Genomic DNA, 16,734 nt, shown 5'->3' with positions numbered 1-16,734 from the left:
TCACTTTTCTCTCACAAAATGAACATAACAGTGATTGCTTCATAATATTGTTTTGAGTTTTAACATGTAAGGTGTTTAATTCATGCAGTTTATCAGAGTTGTTTGATAAATACGGAATGCGTTTATTAATACTATTGTTTCCATTTTCCATGCCTCTCAATTAACTTTAGATGATAATCTGGCCTTTTACGTAACACTAACAGTAAAGGAAAGCATAGCCTAAATAGACTCTTATCTATGCGGATTGACTACATTGACTCACTTTTACATTATAGACATCACTTAGTATTTTTTAAAAAATTATTACTGTCCACAAGACTTTCAAAGCACTTTATTATCTACAATCAATTGATCAGGACAATGAGGGTCAACTATTTAAAATAATTTGTTCAATATTGTGAAGTTAAATAAGTCTTTATCTTAATTCTAAATTCTTTAATTTTCCTCTACACGTTTTTGATTCAGAACAAATTTTCCTAATATTATTATTATGTCCAGTCATTTGACAACCCACTGGTGCTCCCTGTCCCATCTTTTCTCCTTTCCTTGTAATGAGATAATGGATTTCAAAGAATTTGCAGTTTTTGGGGGTGAATTCCTATGAGGAGGACCCCTGATAGCAAAGAAAGCCATTCTCAATCTCCAATAAAATTGGATTAATGGTCCAGGCATTGTAGTGCAGTTGGCTAAGTCACTGCTTGGCAAGTCTGCATCCCATATCAGAGTGCCTATTGCAACTCCCACCTCCATTTCTATGCAGCTTCCTGCTAATGCACTTGAGCAGTGCAAATGATGGCTCAAGTACTTGAGTGTCTGAAACTCATGTGGGAGATGCCAGATGGAGTTGCTGGCTCCTGGCTTCATTCTGGTTTATTTCCAGCTATTGTGGTCACTGGGGGTGTAAAGCAGAGCATAGAGGGTTTCTCTCTACGTCTTTATTTCTTGATCTCTCTGTCTCTATCTTGATCTTTCCTCTCTACACCTTTGTTGCTCTGCCTTTCAAATAAAAATGAATAATTAAAAACAATGGTCTAACTACTCTTTACTCTGTCTTCCATATATCTCTTCTTTTCATGTTTGATCTACTTTTTCGTTCTTTTTCTGTGTCCTTTTTACCCCTTTGCCCCTTGGTTATAATATCTTTAGAAGATAAGCTAGTGTTCCAGATCTAAGAGATATTATCTTTAATAACACTGAAAAATACTGAAGAGATTTATCAATTTATCAATAATTACTTTAAAAACCACTCTAAAATGTAATAAATCAGCTATTTACATTGGAAACCTGTTAGTTCAAATAGCATGGAATTATACAGTACTACAAACACACACAATAAACTCACAATTCCTTTGCAGTTTGGAAGTTTGTTTTTTTTTTCAGAATTCTGCAGTTTTTGCAATGGATTCACTGTCCATGAACACATTTTGATCTCAGTGAAATATTTACCTGATACCTGTGAAACATTTACCCAATCTACTTTTGTCTTCAGCCATGCAAACAAGTTACTTTCAAAACAGCAACTGAGTACGTTGAACTAGAAGAGAAAATCTGAATCCTGAATTTCCATTTTCAAGTGAATAAGTCAACTCAAGACATTGACCTTGACAGATGGGAGTCAAAACTTTCTGAAAAACTTTCAAATAGGCTGGCGCCACGGCTCACTAGGCTAATCCTCCACCTAGCGGCGCTGGCACACCGGGTTCTAGTCCCGGTCAGGGCGCCGGATTCTGTCCCGGTTGCCCCTCTTCCAGGCCAGCTCTCTGCCATGGCCAGGGAGTGCAGTGGAGGATGGCCCAAGTGCTTGGGCCCTGCACCCCATGGGAGACCAGGAGAAGTACCTGGCTCCTGCCATCGGATCAGCGCGGTGCACCAGCTGCAGTGCGCCGGCCGTGGTGGCCATTGGAGGGTGAACCAATGGCAAAGGAAGACCTTTCTCTCTGTCTCTCTCTCTCTCACTGTCCACTCTGCCTGTCCAAAAGAAAAAAAAAAACTTTCAAATAATAAGCTATTTTTGATTTGGAAACTTGTTTCTAAAATAAAATAAAGGAATATAATTTCACCATTTGCAAAGAAATTATTTTACTCTAAGTTTTAAGTCACATACATTTGTCCAACTTCTTTTGTATTTTCATAAAAATTAGTTTCAAAGGTGATACGAATTTTAAATGTTTCCTTTTTGATTTTGTGCTAAGTATATTAGGCATGTTAGGACAAAAGTATGGATGGGGCACTGAGGATTCATCTGGCCCAAGTCTTGCACATAGCAACTTGCAGAATGGTGATATCACACTGACTGCATCAAAATTACTTAACTAAGTTGGCTAAAAATGAACTGAGAGTCTTCACACCTGCTGCCAAGACAGAATTCTCCAGAGTAGTGACTTGGGATCTATATTTAAATAAATCCTAAGACAATGTTAGGTGCAACCAAAGTTTAGGCAATCAAACATTAAGTCCTTTCTTGCCCAAATATAGGATATAGATATTACCCCCCCCAAAAAAAAGAAATATGTTTTTAGAAATAATATCTCATCACATTCTTAAGCAGCCCTTTTGTTTTTATACTTTAAAACTTGTGGGTTTTACTTATTTTGTGTTTCTTTGAATACAATAAAACATACTTGCAGTTTTCTTATGAAGTATACAAATTATGAGGAGAGAAGTGGATCCAGAGGGGAAGGGAGAGAGGAGCTAATGTATGTACATTTATGTCATGATACTTTACATTATTGAAAGGCAACACAGAGCCCAGTACCAGGGCCTACCCAGTCTCAATTATTTCCCCACCTCTTTTCCTAACTTCTCTGAAATGGAATATATCCTCTCCTTTCCACTCTCCTTCTTCTGTCCCAACTCTCTCTGTTGTAGCTCTTCATGTTGCAATGCATACAATTTTGGAATATTTTTATCACTTTCTCATATTTTAACTACTTATGTATTATGTACAATCCCAACAGACAAGTTTATATTTTCTTCTTTTTCATATGCTTCTTAGCTTATTGAGCTAAAATATACAAACAATAAAATGCACAGATTTTAAATGTATAGTTAGATGGATCCTGACAACTATGTATTCCCAGGTAACCAAAATCTCAAAACAAAGAAAGGAGACAGAAACTTCCTGTTAGTAGAGATGATACCCTTGTGCCCTTGAGTGGCAATATCTCTACTGAGAGGCAACAACTGCTTTTATTTCTATAAAAATAGCACAGATTTGCCAGTTCTAGGATTTCATATAAATGTAAATTTTTTATCTCCAGGTTCTCTTGGTTAAAAATATACTTTGTATATACTTCCAAGCTATTTGTGCATCAGAAATTCCTTCCTTTCATATTGTTGAATAATTGTATATGTAAGGCACACTTCGTTGACTCTCCAAAATATATCTTCAGAAATACTTTGCACTAACCTTTCCTTCTTAGATTCCAACTGAACATTTATTTATCATTTGATGGTGTCTCCTCAATAAGCAGAGTAGTGCTATCTTCCCTCTGCTAGACTGATATTTTCCTGTCTCCTAGTTCACTAATGCACTCCTAATATACTTAATCTGCCACTTTTTTTAAGATTTTGCATTTTTCATGTATAAAATTTGTATGTAGTTCATTTTTAGAGTTTTCAAATATTTTCTGAAAACATCCAATTTTATCTGTGTTGCCATAGATTATGTATGTATCATAGTTACTTTAAAGTACTTGCCTGTTACTTTCAACATCTTTGGTACAGCTGTTTCAATTGGATGAATTTTCTCTTGATTTTGGATCACATTCTCCCGATGTTTTCTCACATGCTAAGTACTTCATATTATATTCTAGAAATAAATGATACATTGTAGAGTCTTTTTTTAAATGAGTTATTTATTTATTTGAAAGAGTGACATAGAGGGAGAAAGTTATCTGTTTCACTCTCCAAATGCCCATAGCAGCCAGGCTGTGCAAGGCTGCAGCCAGAAACTAAGAATGCCATCAGGGTCTCCCATGTGTGTGGCAGGGGCCCAAGAACTTTAGTTATCATTCAGCACTTTCCCAGATACATTGGCAAGAAGCTGGATCAGAAGTGGAAGAGAAGAACTCCAACAAGCACTCCAGTATAGATTGTCAAGGTTGCAAGTGAGCGGCATTACCAGCAGGTCCACAACACTGGCCACTGAATGTTCCTATCTTCGGGCATGTTAATCCCAGTCATTCATAGTTTAGATTTTACATTTTGTTGAGAGGAATCTATTTTACTTTTGCTTTTATTTTTAGGATAAATGTATTCATTTTGATTTCATGACTAAAGTCTTAATAAAATTTATTCCTAAGATTCAGCCTTTTCTGGATTGCAGTGGAAAGTCTCATATGCTTTAAAGTTCCGCAAGTTTTGCAGGATTCAAATAAAAAATTCATCCTTGATTGAGCAGACTTGCGATTTTTGTTCACTCCTTTCCATCTTCTAGTTTTTGTCTCGGTCTCATCAGTTTAACTGTCACCTCATATTCCTAATTGTTAGTCAATGATTTACATTTTATTTACATTTTATTTTTTTGAAAGGACCAAATGGGATGCCAGTGTTACAGGTTGCAGCTTTACCCACTATGCCCCAACACTGGCCCCAAAATATACTTTTCTAATAAATTCATTTCCATAAAACTTTTGAAGTATGCTTAGAGTTAAATTCATGCATGTTGAAGGATCAATTAAAAATAAAACTCAGGGGGCCTCTTTTCCCTGGCGCCTCTGAGGCGGTCAGCTGCTTCAAAATGAAGCTGAATATCTCCTTCCCAGCCGCTGGCTGCCAGAAACTCATCGAAGTGAACGATGAACGTAAACTTCGTACTTTATATGAGAAGCGTATGGCCACAGAAGTTGCTGCTGATGCTCTGGGTGAAGAATGGAAGGGTTATGTCATCCGCATCAGTGGTGGGAATAATAAGGTTTTCCCATGAAGCAAGGTGTCTTGACCCATGGGCGGGTCCGCCTGCTGCTGAGTAAGGGGCATTCCTTTTACAGACCAAGGAGAACTGGAGAAAGAAAGCGCAAATCAGTTTGGGGCTGCATTGTTGATGCCAATTTGAATGTTCTCAACTTGGTTATTGTAAAAAAAGGAGAGAAAGATATTCCTAGATTGACTGATACCACGGTGCCTTGTCGCCTGGATCCTAAAAGAGCCAGCAGAATTCGTAAATTTTTCAGTCTTTCTAAAGAAGATGATGTACGCCAGTATGTTGTAAGAAAGCCCTTAAACAAAGAAGGTAAGAAACCTAGGACCAAAGCACCCAAGATTCAGCGTCTGGTTACTCCACGTGTCCTGCAACACAAACGCCAGTGAATTGCTCTGAAGAAACAGCGTACTAAGAAGGACAAGGAGGAGGCTGCAGAATATGCTAAACTCTTGGCCAAGAGAATGAAGGAGGCCAAAGAAAAACTCCAGGAACAGATTGCCAAGAGACGTAGGCTGTCTTCTTTGAGAGCGTCTACTTCTAAATCTGAGTCCAGTCAAAAATAAGGTTTAATAACAACAAATAAATAAGATTGTGTTTCAAAAAATAAAAATAAAAACAAATAAAACTCAGGACCAGCACTGTGGCATAGCGGGTAAAGCCACAGTATGCAGTATTGACATCACATGTTGCTCCACTTCTGATCCAGTTCTCTGCTATTGCCTGGGAATGCAGCAGAAAATGGTCCAAGTCCTTGGGTCCCTGCACCCACATGGGAGACCTGAAAGAAGCTCTTGGCTCCTGGCTTCGGATTGGCACAGCTCCGGCCATTGCAGCCAATTGGGGATGAACCAGTGTATGGAAGACCTCTCCCTCTCTTTGCCTCTCCTTGTCTCTCTGTGTAACTCTGACTTTCAAATAAATAAATAAATCTTTAAAAAATTAAGGCCAGCGCCGCGGCTTAGTAGGTTAATCCTCCGCCTGCAGCGCCGGCACACTGGGTTCTAATCCCGGGCGGGGCTCTGGATTCTGTCCTGGTTGCCCCTCTTCCAGGCCAGCTCTCTGCCATGGCCAGGGAGTGCAGTGGAGGATGGCCCAAGTGCTTGGACCCTGCACCTGCATGGGAGACCAGGAGAAGCACCTGGCTCCTGCCTTCGGATCAGCGTGATGTGCCGGCTGCAGCGGGCCGCGGCGGCCACTGGAGGGTGAACCAACGGCAAAAGGAAGACCTTTCTCTCTGTCTCTCTCTCTCACTGTCCACTCTGTCAAAAAAAAAAAAAAAAAAAAAGTAAAATAAAATAATACTCTCAGAAATCAGAGAATAAGTAATAACATAAGATCCATATCCTGTTACTAGAATCCTTTGCAATAATAAATCCTTTTATTCAACAAAAATCTCTTGAGTGACTATTATGTAGTAAGGACCATACTAAATAATAGGCATATTAGATTAAAGAGATAATATTGTATAAATAGTGGAGAGTATTTGGTACAATGGTTAAGATCCCATTCAATATACTCCTGCCCTAAACTAGAGTTTCTGGACTCAAGTCCCTGCTCCATTTTCAAGTCCAGCTTCCTGATAATTTGTACCCTGGGAGTCAGCAGATGATGTTTCTATTATGTTATTCCTGCTACCCTGGTGGGAGTCTTTGTTTGAGTTCTGAGCTCCTGACTTTGGCCTGGACCAGCCCCTTTTATTGCAGGTATTTGGAGAGTGAAATAGCAGACACAGATTTTTTTTCCTCTTGTTTTTGTTTTTTTCTTCTTTCTCTCATTCTGCTTTCCAAATAAATAGATAAATAAATGTATGTTAAAAGAAAAAAGAAACATGTAACTGAATTAATTGAATTCATCAACTCAGTGATAATCAATATTATGTTAAAGCTTTAAAGTCATATACATTTATATAATGTCAGATTTCAAATAATATGTTGATGTAGTACATACTATTGAACGTAAAATGGTTTTTTGCCTTCCCTAAATATCTCTGTTTCATCAATATATTTCCTAATTCCTAGTCCTTTCACTATCTGAAAAGTGTTAAAAAACTGAGTTTCTGCAGTCAAATACTGTGAGATTTTGAGCTATGATAATGTTTGATTATTAAGCTCCCTGGGAAGTTCTGACACAAAGCTAGGTTTGTGGACTACTGTTTCTTATATATAAACATCAGGCTACTTTTGCTTCAAGGCCTAAGAAAATTTTACTACCAAAATAGGTAGAGGAACATTTTCTATTCCCACTTCCCAGCCATCTGTAAAGTATCTCCACCCTTGAGCTAAGAATCTTTGCTATCTTTAGTCTAATATTTCACAAAGTCATGTGCCACAGTAATGGTTTAAAATTGCTCTAGAAGACTCAAGAAAGAAAAGATGGTTAAAAAATGATGTTCATGAGCAGGAAGTACTTATGGTTTTGTTTGCACTGACTTATGTGGTGGAATAAATTCTCTTTGCTACCTCTCTGTTTAATCACCGGAATCAAAACAATGCTAAGATCATTATTAAAGTTAAAGCGAATGGTTTCACTAGAATTTTGGTATTTCACAAACCAGGTAGATGAGAGTGGAAGCCATTTCTTTCCCCTAACTCATTGTGCCAAAATTGACATACACTTTCTGCACTCAGAAAATGAGGTGTTGGTTGATTGATTGCTGCCTATGGACCTTTGAAGCAAGAGCCTTGTGGTAGATGAGGGAATTATTCTAGACAGATTGGAAAAGGAGTCCCAGGGTGAGCAGGGGTATTCACGCCAGAAAGTGCTTAGTACTCTGGAGAAATAATTAATAAGGGCATTTTCTTAACAGCAGTTAATCAAGTATTTAACAATTCTCTGGACTTTCATTGAATTCCTGCAAAAATATCAGTTCTCTTAATGTCCTCTCTGTGGGATTCAATTATAAAGACAGGCACATGTAGGATTTCAAAATATGAGTGTAGGATGAAACTCTCATATCTTATTTTATTTAGAATTATGCTAGATATGCTGGCTCTGTTTCTTAAGAAACGATATTATAGGTAATATTTAAGTTTCCTGTGACCTTTTTTCTTTCTTGAAAACTTTAATGGTGTCAGGCCTTGATTATGAAAGCATCCAGTGATGGATAAGAAGTATCAGGTTCCTCTGTCTAAATAAATTAAATACTCTGAGATAGTCTTTCATGATGCTTCAGTGACAGCATGTAACTGACACACTGCATATGATTTTAATATCTTCATGTGTATGTCATTTAATGAGAGTATAATAATTATATTGCCCTGGAAAACAAACACAAAAATCTCAACAGTGTTTTAGATTTTATTTCATTAAAATACTATCAAATTTTATTAAAAAGTAATGAGCCTTATTTTTTAAAATGAACTCAAAAGTAATATATCCTTTAGAAAAAAGACCACTAAATATGAAAATATCTTTCTTGAACAGATAAAATAATTAAAGTATATAATTAAACAATCAATATATCAAGTCCAAAAAAGTAATTATAAATTTTTTGAAGTTCTGAGTTGAATAAAAAAATGTATAATTTGGGACATGCTCAAGCTGACTTGCCCCAAATGGTAGAGTTAGAAACATACCAGGGGATTCCAATTCAATCCCATCAAGGTGGCATGTACCAATGCCATCTCACTATTCCAAGTGATCAATTTCAGATCACAATTGATCATAATGAAAGGACTAAGAGTCAAAGGGAGCACATGAACATGTCTAGTACCTGCTAACACTAACCGATAGAATAAATAAAGGGGAGAGTGATCCAACATGGGAAGTGAGATACTCAGCAGACTCATAGAATGGCAGATGTCCTAAATAGCACTCTGGCCTCAGAATCAGCCCTAAAGGCATTCGGATCTGGCTGAAAAGCCCATGAGAGTATTTCAGGCATGGAAAGCCAAGACACTCTGGCAAAAGATCTCTGTGAGTGAGATCCCAGTGGAAAATACATATATCCTAATATTAACTGTAATGTTTGGTTTTAGAGTGGACAATAATACTGAACAAAACACAACATTATTGCCAGTTAGGATAATACGCTGTTGAGAAAAAAATGGACATTTTGACTTTTGTTATTATTATCAGTCCATGGCTAGCAGACACAAAAGAGTGATTAGCCATTAATTGTTCTAAACATTGCCTAATGAATGAATATTTAATTAACTCCAATTTGCATGGAGGATTAGAAAATGTCTAGTTTAACCCATTAGTTTTTCTAATGATATGTTCTGCTTTGTGAAATAAAACATAATATTATTAAAATGAACTGTTTAGATTCAACCAGGTAGCTCTTCATTATGATTTCAGCCAATTCTGATATAAGAGACTTTCACTTGTCCATGCTTTGAATTTCTATCCTCTCTCTCTCTCTCTGTTTTTATTCTTTTTTCCTTAAGAATTATTTATTTATTTGAATCGGTTACAGAGAGAAAAAGACCTTATATCTGCTGGTTCATTCTTAGGGCTGGGCCAGGCTGAAACCAGCAGCCAGGAACTTTTCCTCTGCCTCCATAATGGGTGACAGAGGCTATCTTCTGTTGCTTTTTCCAGGTTATTAGCAGGGAGCTGGATCAGAAGCAGGGCTGCCAGGACAGTACTGGCACATGTATGTGATGCCTGCATTGTAGGCAGCGGTTTTACCTGCTACACCAGTCCCTCCTTTTTCCTTTTTTAAATAAAACATTAAATCTATAAATAACAGGGAAACTTCCAATTGAGGCCCATATTATCCAGATGAATCTGTTTAGATGTTTTGGAATTTTTGGATATTTCTGCATTCAAAGGAGTGAATTGTACCTCTATTAATCAGTATGTATCATCTGAATAAATAATGTAAAATTCTGTCAATTGTTACTCTGTGACATATCTTAGATTTGTCTTTTTATCTTCCTGGCACTATCCTAGCTCAGAGTTCCCTAAATGCTCTCTTCTTGGATTGTACTTGGGAAATAGCCAGAGCTTCCTCTGAAGACGTATCAAATCATATCATCCTCTCTTCAAATGTCTCCTTTTGCTCTAATGAAATTGAAAATCTTTACCGTGACTTAAAAAGCCACTTAGCACTCATACTGTGCCATCACATGGCACCTTATGTTCAATTCCATCAACCTTTAAAAAAATTGCTCAAAGAAAGCTTTGTTTGTTCATACTTATGGACTCGTTTCTGCTTCATTATCTAGCTGGAAAACACTTGTTCGTTGGCATGATATGTCTCCATTATTTTCCTCTTCTGTTTATATTAAATAGGAACTCCCCAGAAAGTTCTTTCTTGAATTCCATGTGCAAAAGACATTTCTCCCTTCTTAGGTTTTCTTTGTCTGTATGTTCCATCATTCGATTAATCTCTGCCATTGTACCAAGGATATCATATTACAACACAAGAGAGAGGGATCCTCTTGAATTCTGTGTGAATGGCACTTTAGGTCAGGTTCTTTGTGAATAATAAGTGTCATGTTTCTCTCTTGGATGCATGCAAATCGTGTTGCAATACACAATATTCTGTTGCCTTTGTTCATATAATTGGTTTTATTTTAAAGACATGATTATTTCTGCATTTACTTATTTATTCAGCTCTGCCATCAAGTACTGTATTTTCATGGGCTCCTATTTTTGATGTTCCCATTTCTTCATGTGGAGCATTATGCTTTTAAATTAACTCTCATGATCTAGAAATGGGTAATTTGGATTTACAATTTAACTTTTGAAGATATTTTAAGCAATTAACAAAAGGAAACAACAATAACAACAACAAAGAATAGGTTATCTTATTGTATGGGTGAGAGGCCTTTTTTCTGCCAAGGGCCATGTTTATATTTATAATATCATTCATAGGTCATTCAAGATTATCAACTTGAGGGCCAGCACTGTGGTGTTGAAGGTTAAGCATCTGCCTTTGGTGCCAGTATCACACATGGGCCCCGGTTAGAGTCCCCGCTGCTCCACTTCTGATCCAGCTCTCTGTTTATGGCCTGGGAAAGTAATGGAAGATGACCCAAGTCTTTGGGCTCCCGAACCCACGTAGGAGACCTGGAAGAAGCTCCTGGCTTCGGGTTTGCCCAGCCCCAGCCATTGAGGTCATCTGAGGGGTGAACCAGCAGATGGAAGACCTTTCTTTCTGTCTCTGTCTCTGTCTCTTTCTCTCTCTCTCTCTCTCTCTCTGTGTGTGTGTGTGTGTGTCTATAACTCTGCCTCTCAAGCATATAAATAAATCTTCAGCAAAAAAAATTGTCAACTTAAAGTTAGCCTGCAGTAGATTTATTGAATTTCGAGTCCCACTTGTGGTGGAATTGACAGGGCCAGTCCAAATGATTTTGTGGGCCTTATATGGCCCATTGGCCAGATATTCCCCACCCATGCTCTTCAGAGTAAACATAATACTATATGTTGCAAACAGTTTTATATTATATGAGCTCAAATTAAAGTGAAAATGTTGTACTGGAAAGATCTTTGGCACAAACTATATAGGGAACGAAGCAAGTAAACACATTTAAGTTAAAATGTATTCACTAAAGCATTCAAAACTCTCAAAATAGTACTCTTGGTTGGTTTAGTAAACTATGCACTACAGGTCTAATGCAGTCTATCATCTGTTTTTGTAAATAAAGTATTATTGAAAACATCATGAACATTCACATCCTAATTCACATTTAGCTTTAGCTACAATGCAATGCTGATTGGTTGTGAAGAAGGGTAGCTGTGCCACAAAGCCTGAAAGACTTTCTATCTGTCTTTTTAAGTGCTCTAACTTTGTAGCAAAAGATTCTGAGGGCTTAGAGGACATACTCTGTTAACAATTTTCCATGGACTCCATATATGATTATAGGACTTAACAGTGAAACAAATTCTTCCATTTTTTGCACTAAGCCTTTAACTAAACAATACCTAAATGACCTGAGTGAATCTTCTAAAAATCTATTTTAACTTATTTGTATGTGTGACAGCAATTTATCTAATGCAGTGATTAAAACATGAAGAACTGGGTAATGGGTAGTTGAGGTATTTAAAATGAAAGTCTTTGCTGGGTGAGAGGTCAACATTCACAGATATTCAGGCCTTCACAGATCCCACAAACTAAAGAGTGGAATTTGAAGAGAGCGATGCATCAAGCACATAATAATGTTGGAAGCTAGGATAAAAGAGCTCTTCCAACATTGCACATAGAGATGAAAATCAAAGTACCTGAAAGGAAGGTTGTGCAGGGAGCCAAACATTCATATCAAGAATCAACAGACCAGACGCATGGAAGTAAACAGCAGGAGAGAGTGGAAGCAGAAATAGATGGGAGCTCCAGAGCATGGCCTTCTTGCTACATGAATTTCCTTTATGAACAGGCCAAACAAAATGGCTAGACCATAGAACAGCAAGGCTCTGAGCAGAGCAGAAATTTTTCAGACAGCATTCTGGATCTGCTCTCACCACAAATTATACTCTGTCTACCACTCAGCTAACAGCTTGTTCAAATCCTGCCTGTTTTATCTGTTATCATTGTCTCTTGTCACATTCTTATAATGAATGCCTTAGAATTCACCAGGCAGTCACTTGAGAGTGCTTCTGCCACCTGACTTTACCTGATACAGAAGGATACTTTTTTTTTCTCTCTCTCTCTTAGCTCTGATTTGGTTTGAACTTTCTAATCTATCCAGTATCCTGACTGTGATTCTGTCCCAGAAGATGGCATAACTCTTGGTTTTATGTTTTATTTTTCCTTACATCATGTATAATCAAACATTATTTCTTTTTAAAGATTTATTTACTTATTTGAAAGAGTTGCAGGGCAGAGAAAGAGAGAGAGAGAGAATATTCCATTTCCTAATTCACTCACAGGTGGTTACAATGGCCAGGGCTGGGACAGGCCAAAGCCAGGAGCCTAGTGCTTCTTCCAGGACTCCCATGCAGGTGCAGGGGCCCAAGTCATTGGACCATCTTCCACTGCTTTCCCAGGCCATTAGCAGGGAGCAGTATCAGAAGTGGAGCAGCCACATCTCCAATCAGTGCCCATATGGGATGCCTTACTTGCTACACCACAGTGCCAGCCTTATATACTTTCAGATTAAAATGTGACACTTTTTGAATCATGCTTTTCTATTTCCCCCTTATCACCTCTGCTCCCATTATTTTAGTTGCATTGTTTCTGCTTTGTTCACATACCATCCTTCTACCTATATTCCAATCCTTGTTGTAGTCTTATTCTCTACTATTAAATATATTAAATGCTTGTTATTAGACTACTTGCTGAAATTTTCTCAGTTTCTCCTGAGATAAATGAAATTAGTCCATCATGGATTCCTTGGGAGTTGGTGTGGAATAGAGGAACAACTTGACTGACAGCTCCAGGGAGCTGGATCAGAAGTGGGACAACCAGGACACAAATCAATGCTCATATGAGGGCTTTACCCACTATTCTACAAGGTGGGCCCTCAAGTTGATTCTTTTTTTAAAAGATTGATTTTATTTATTTAAAAGACAAAGAGAGAGAGAGGTACAGAGGTACAGAGAGCAATGACCAGGGCTGAGCCAATGTGCAGCCAAGAGCCAGGAGCTTCTTCTGGGTATCCCATGTGGGCACAGGGGCCCAAAGATTTAGGCCACCTCCACTGCTTTCCCAGAGGCATCAGCAGGAGGCTGAATTGGAAGTGGAGCAGCTGGGAATTGAACCGGCACCCATATGGGATGCTGGTGTTGCAGGCCAGGATTTTACCCCACTGCACCACACCCCAAATTGGCTCTTAAAACTTAGATCTTAGGTCTTAGAAGGTCTTAGAAGGTCTTAGAAGACCTAATCTAGCCAGCGCTGCAGCTCAATAGGATAATCCTCCGCCTGCGGCGCTGGCACACCGGGTTCTAGTTCCAGTCAGGGCACCGGATTCTGTCCCAGTTGCCCCTCTTCCAGGCCAGCTCTCTGCCATGGCCTGGGAGTGCAGTGGAGGATGGCCCAAGTGCTTGGGCCCTGCACCCCATGGGAGACCAGGAGAAGCACCTGGCTCCTGCCTTCGGATCAGCGCAGTGCGCCGGCTGCAGCATGCTGGCCGTGGTGGCCATTGGAGAGTGAACCAACGGCAAAGGAAGATCTTTCTCTCTGTCTCTCTCTCTCACTGTCCACTCTGCCTGTACAAAAAAAAAAAAAAGACTTAATCTACTTCTTAATAATTTAATAATAAATTATTTAAATAATTATTTAAATAGTTATTTAAATAATTTAATGATTTAATAATATAAATAATTATCATTTAAATGATTTAATAATAAATTCCTCTTTGGTACCCTAATTTAATTATTATTCTTCACAAAGAATATTAAGCACATGCGTATTACTTTAAGTATCCTTAACAGTGAACTACAAAATAAATTTTAAAATAATATATTATTATAATTACTGAACATGTAAATCCTTTGGTATGACTACATTACAGAGAGAGAGAGGTCTTCCATCACTAGTTTACTCCCCAGATGGCCGCAAAGGCCAGAGCTGCACCAATCCGAAGCCAGGAGCCAGGAGCTTCTTCTGGGTCTCCCACGTGAGTACATGGGCCCAAGGACTTGGGCCATCTTGTACTGCTTTTCCAGGCCATAGCAGAGAGCTGGATCTGAAGAGGAGTAGTCTGGACTAGAACCAGCGCCCATATGGGATGCCAGCACCTCAGGCCAGGGCGTTAATCCACGGCACCACAGGACCGGCCTCTAAATATGATCTAATTTTTTCTAAATTGTCAATAACTCATTAAAATTTCAAGCAAAACAAAATATAGTATCTCATCTGTTGTCATGGTATTCTATTCCCGGGTAATTTTTATAAATTTTTTTTAAATTATTAACAACTACCATAAGTTTAAATATTATATAGAAATATATTTTAAGATTATATCTCCATTTATATGTTTGTATGCTAATAAATATGCATGAATATATTTGGACGTTCCATGGAGTAGAAGATGATGTTTTGATAAGTAGGACTGCAACCCTGTCAAACACCTCTCTAGACTGACAGTAGTACTCCCTTACTATGCTAACAAAAAATATCCTGAGGACATGGTGCCTCATTGGGATGGAATAGGTAGTGAAAACATGGATCCCTGCTCAATCCTAGTGTTGGATACTTTGACCTTCTTATTATAGCTTTGATTCCGAATTGAAAAAGAAAAACCATGCAAAGGAGAGAAAGAATCCTGGGGAAATTCCAGAAGGAATGTAATTGTCCCAACATAATGATCATTTTATAAATATTAAAATTATTAGATATTAAAAGTTAAAAACAGAGGAAGGGTTAATTCTAAATACTAAAGAGAATACAGTGATAAAAAGGTAAGTCCAGGACATACTGTGGTATGGGCACGTGGGAATATATAACTATTTGCTATATATAATATTGCATAAATAAAAGATTTATAGCAAATAATAGATAAATGCCCATCAATAATTTACCTTAGGGATTATAGTTAGAGGAAGTAGAATGATTGTTGACAAACTCTTTAGTTTTTACTTAGAATTTCTGTTTGAAATATGATAATGACACTAAAAGCCCAAACATAGAGATTGTACTTCCCGTGGGATGATAAAAACAATATTTGTGAATTTGCTTTCTGTTTAAACTTCCATTAGAAAGCAAATGTTAGCAAGTTGATTTCTGCCCTATACTTGAAGCACGAATGTTACCAGTAGAAAGCATGACTTCCAAGGTGAAAGGCAAAATGGTGAAATTTCAATATACTTCTAAACCTCAAGAGGATTTTATTTATTGATATACCTCTGAAGCCTGAAATGAAAGCATAATATCTATAAAAATAGATAGAAAACATATGGTATATGAATTACAAAGTAGAACAAAGTATGATTCATGGATTTCTATGCCCTTATCCATATATATACCTGTAGAAAAACCAATCTTTGCAATTTATTGTATTTTCCTCATACTTTTCTCTGGTTCTTACTTCTTACATGCTAAACCCTATATAATCTCCTTTATGCATCTTAGTGGAAAAAAATGGCTTAAAATCCACCTGCCCTTCTATTAACTTTGGCATTTCCAATTTTTCTCACAGTGTGAAGCAATGTCAAAATACCTTGTTTTAAAACTTCCAAAGCATGTTGTTCCAATATCTTCAGAATCAGAGATTGTAAACTGTAGTTTTCTATGCCATCTCACTGATCTTCCTAGAAGACCAAAAAGAAAACACCCAAGAGAACATAGCAAGTTAAGAAATGAAAGTGACATAAAAGGGACATGCATTCTAGAAACTCTTGTGTTGGATGTCTGCCCACACCATCTCAATATATATCTTGGAGTGCCATCAAAGAGTGGCACATAAGCAAAACTAGAAGCTAATTCTGAATCTTTAACCAGACCTGGAATTAATCACTCAACACACACATCCATTTCCTTTTTTAAAAATTGCAAATTGTTTTTCCTCCAGAACAAAAGTAACAAGAAGCTTTAAATGAAAGACTTTGAGTCTTGTTGTATTAATAAAGCTTTATTTTTCTTCTAGAAATGATTCTGGGATACTTATCCCCCAAGCCATCATCAATCAGGATTTGAGAAAGAACTCATAATGGTTGCCTGCATTTCAAATGACTGATTGTTACTGCTGAAAGTATTTCTTAATGACTTCAGACTTCAGCAGTATTGATGTTTGAGATTTAGTTTTCTATTCAGATAAAATTTCAAGTATGCTACAAGCAATTAAAGTATAGAGAAAACCTTTGTTCCCATTTAGACTTTTTAAAAATATATCACCATCTTTCCAGTGTGAAATAGTCTCCAGCTGGGAAACCATCTTAGAGTGAAAGAGTGGGAAGTGAGTCAGGTTGAAAAACTCGTCTGT

General features: G+C 37.5%; 1 pseudogene; it reads left to right on the top strand.

Moving 5' to 3' along the window:
- Nucleotides 1–4,719: 4,719 nt before the first annotated feature.
- On the top strand, nt 4,720–5,517 carry LOC100338960 (small ribosomal subunit protein eS6-like; annotated as a pseudogene).
- Nucleotides 5,518–16,734: the final 11,217 nt, after the last annotated feature.

This window comes from Oryctolagus cuniculus, chromosome 1, assembly GCF_964237555.1.
Source record: "Oryctolagus cuniculus chromosome 1, mOryCun1.1, whole genome shotgun sequence".
NCBI lineage: Eukaryota > Metazoa > Chordata > Mammalia > Lagomorpha > Leporidae > Oryctolagus > Oryctolagus cuniculus.
Note: the sequence above shows the minus strand (reverse complement) of the source record. Positions and strands in the feature narration are given on the sequence as shown.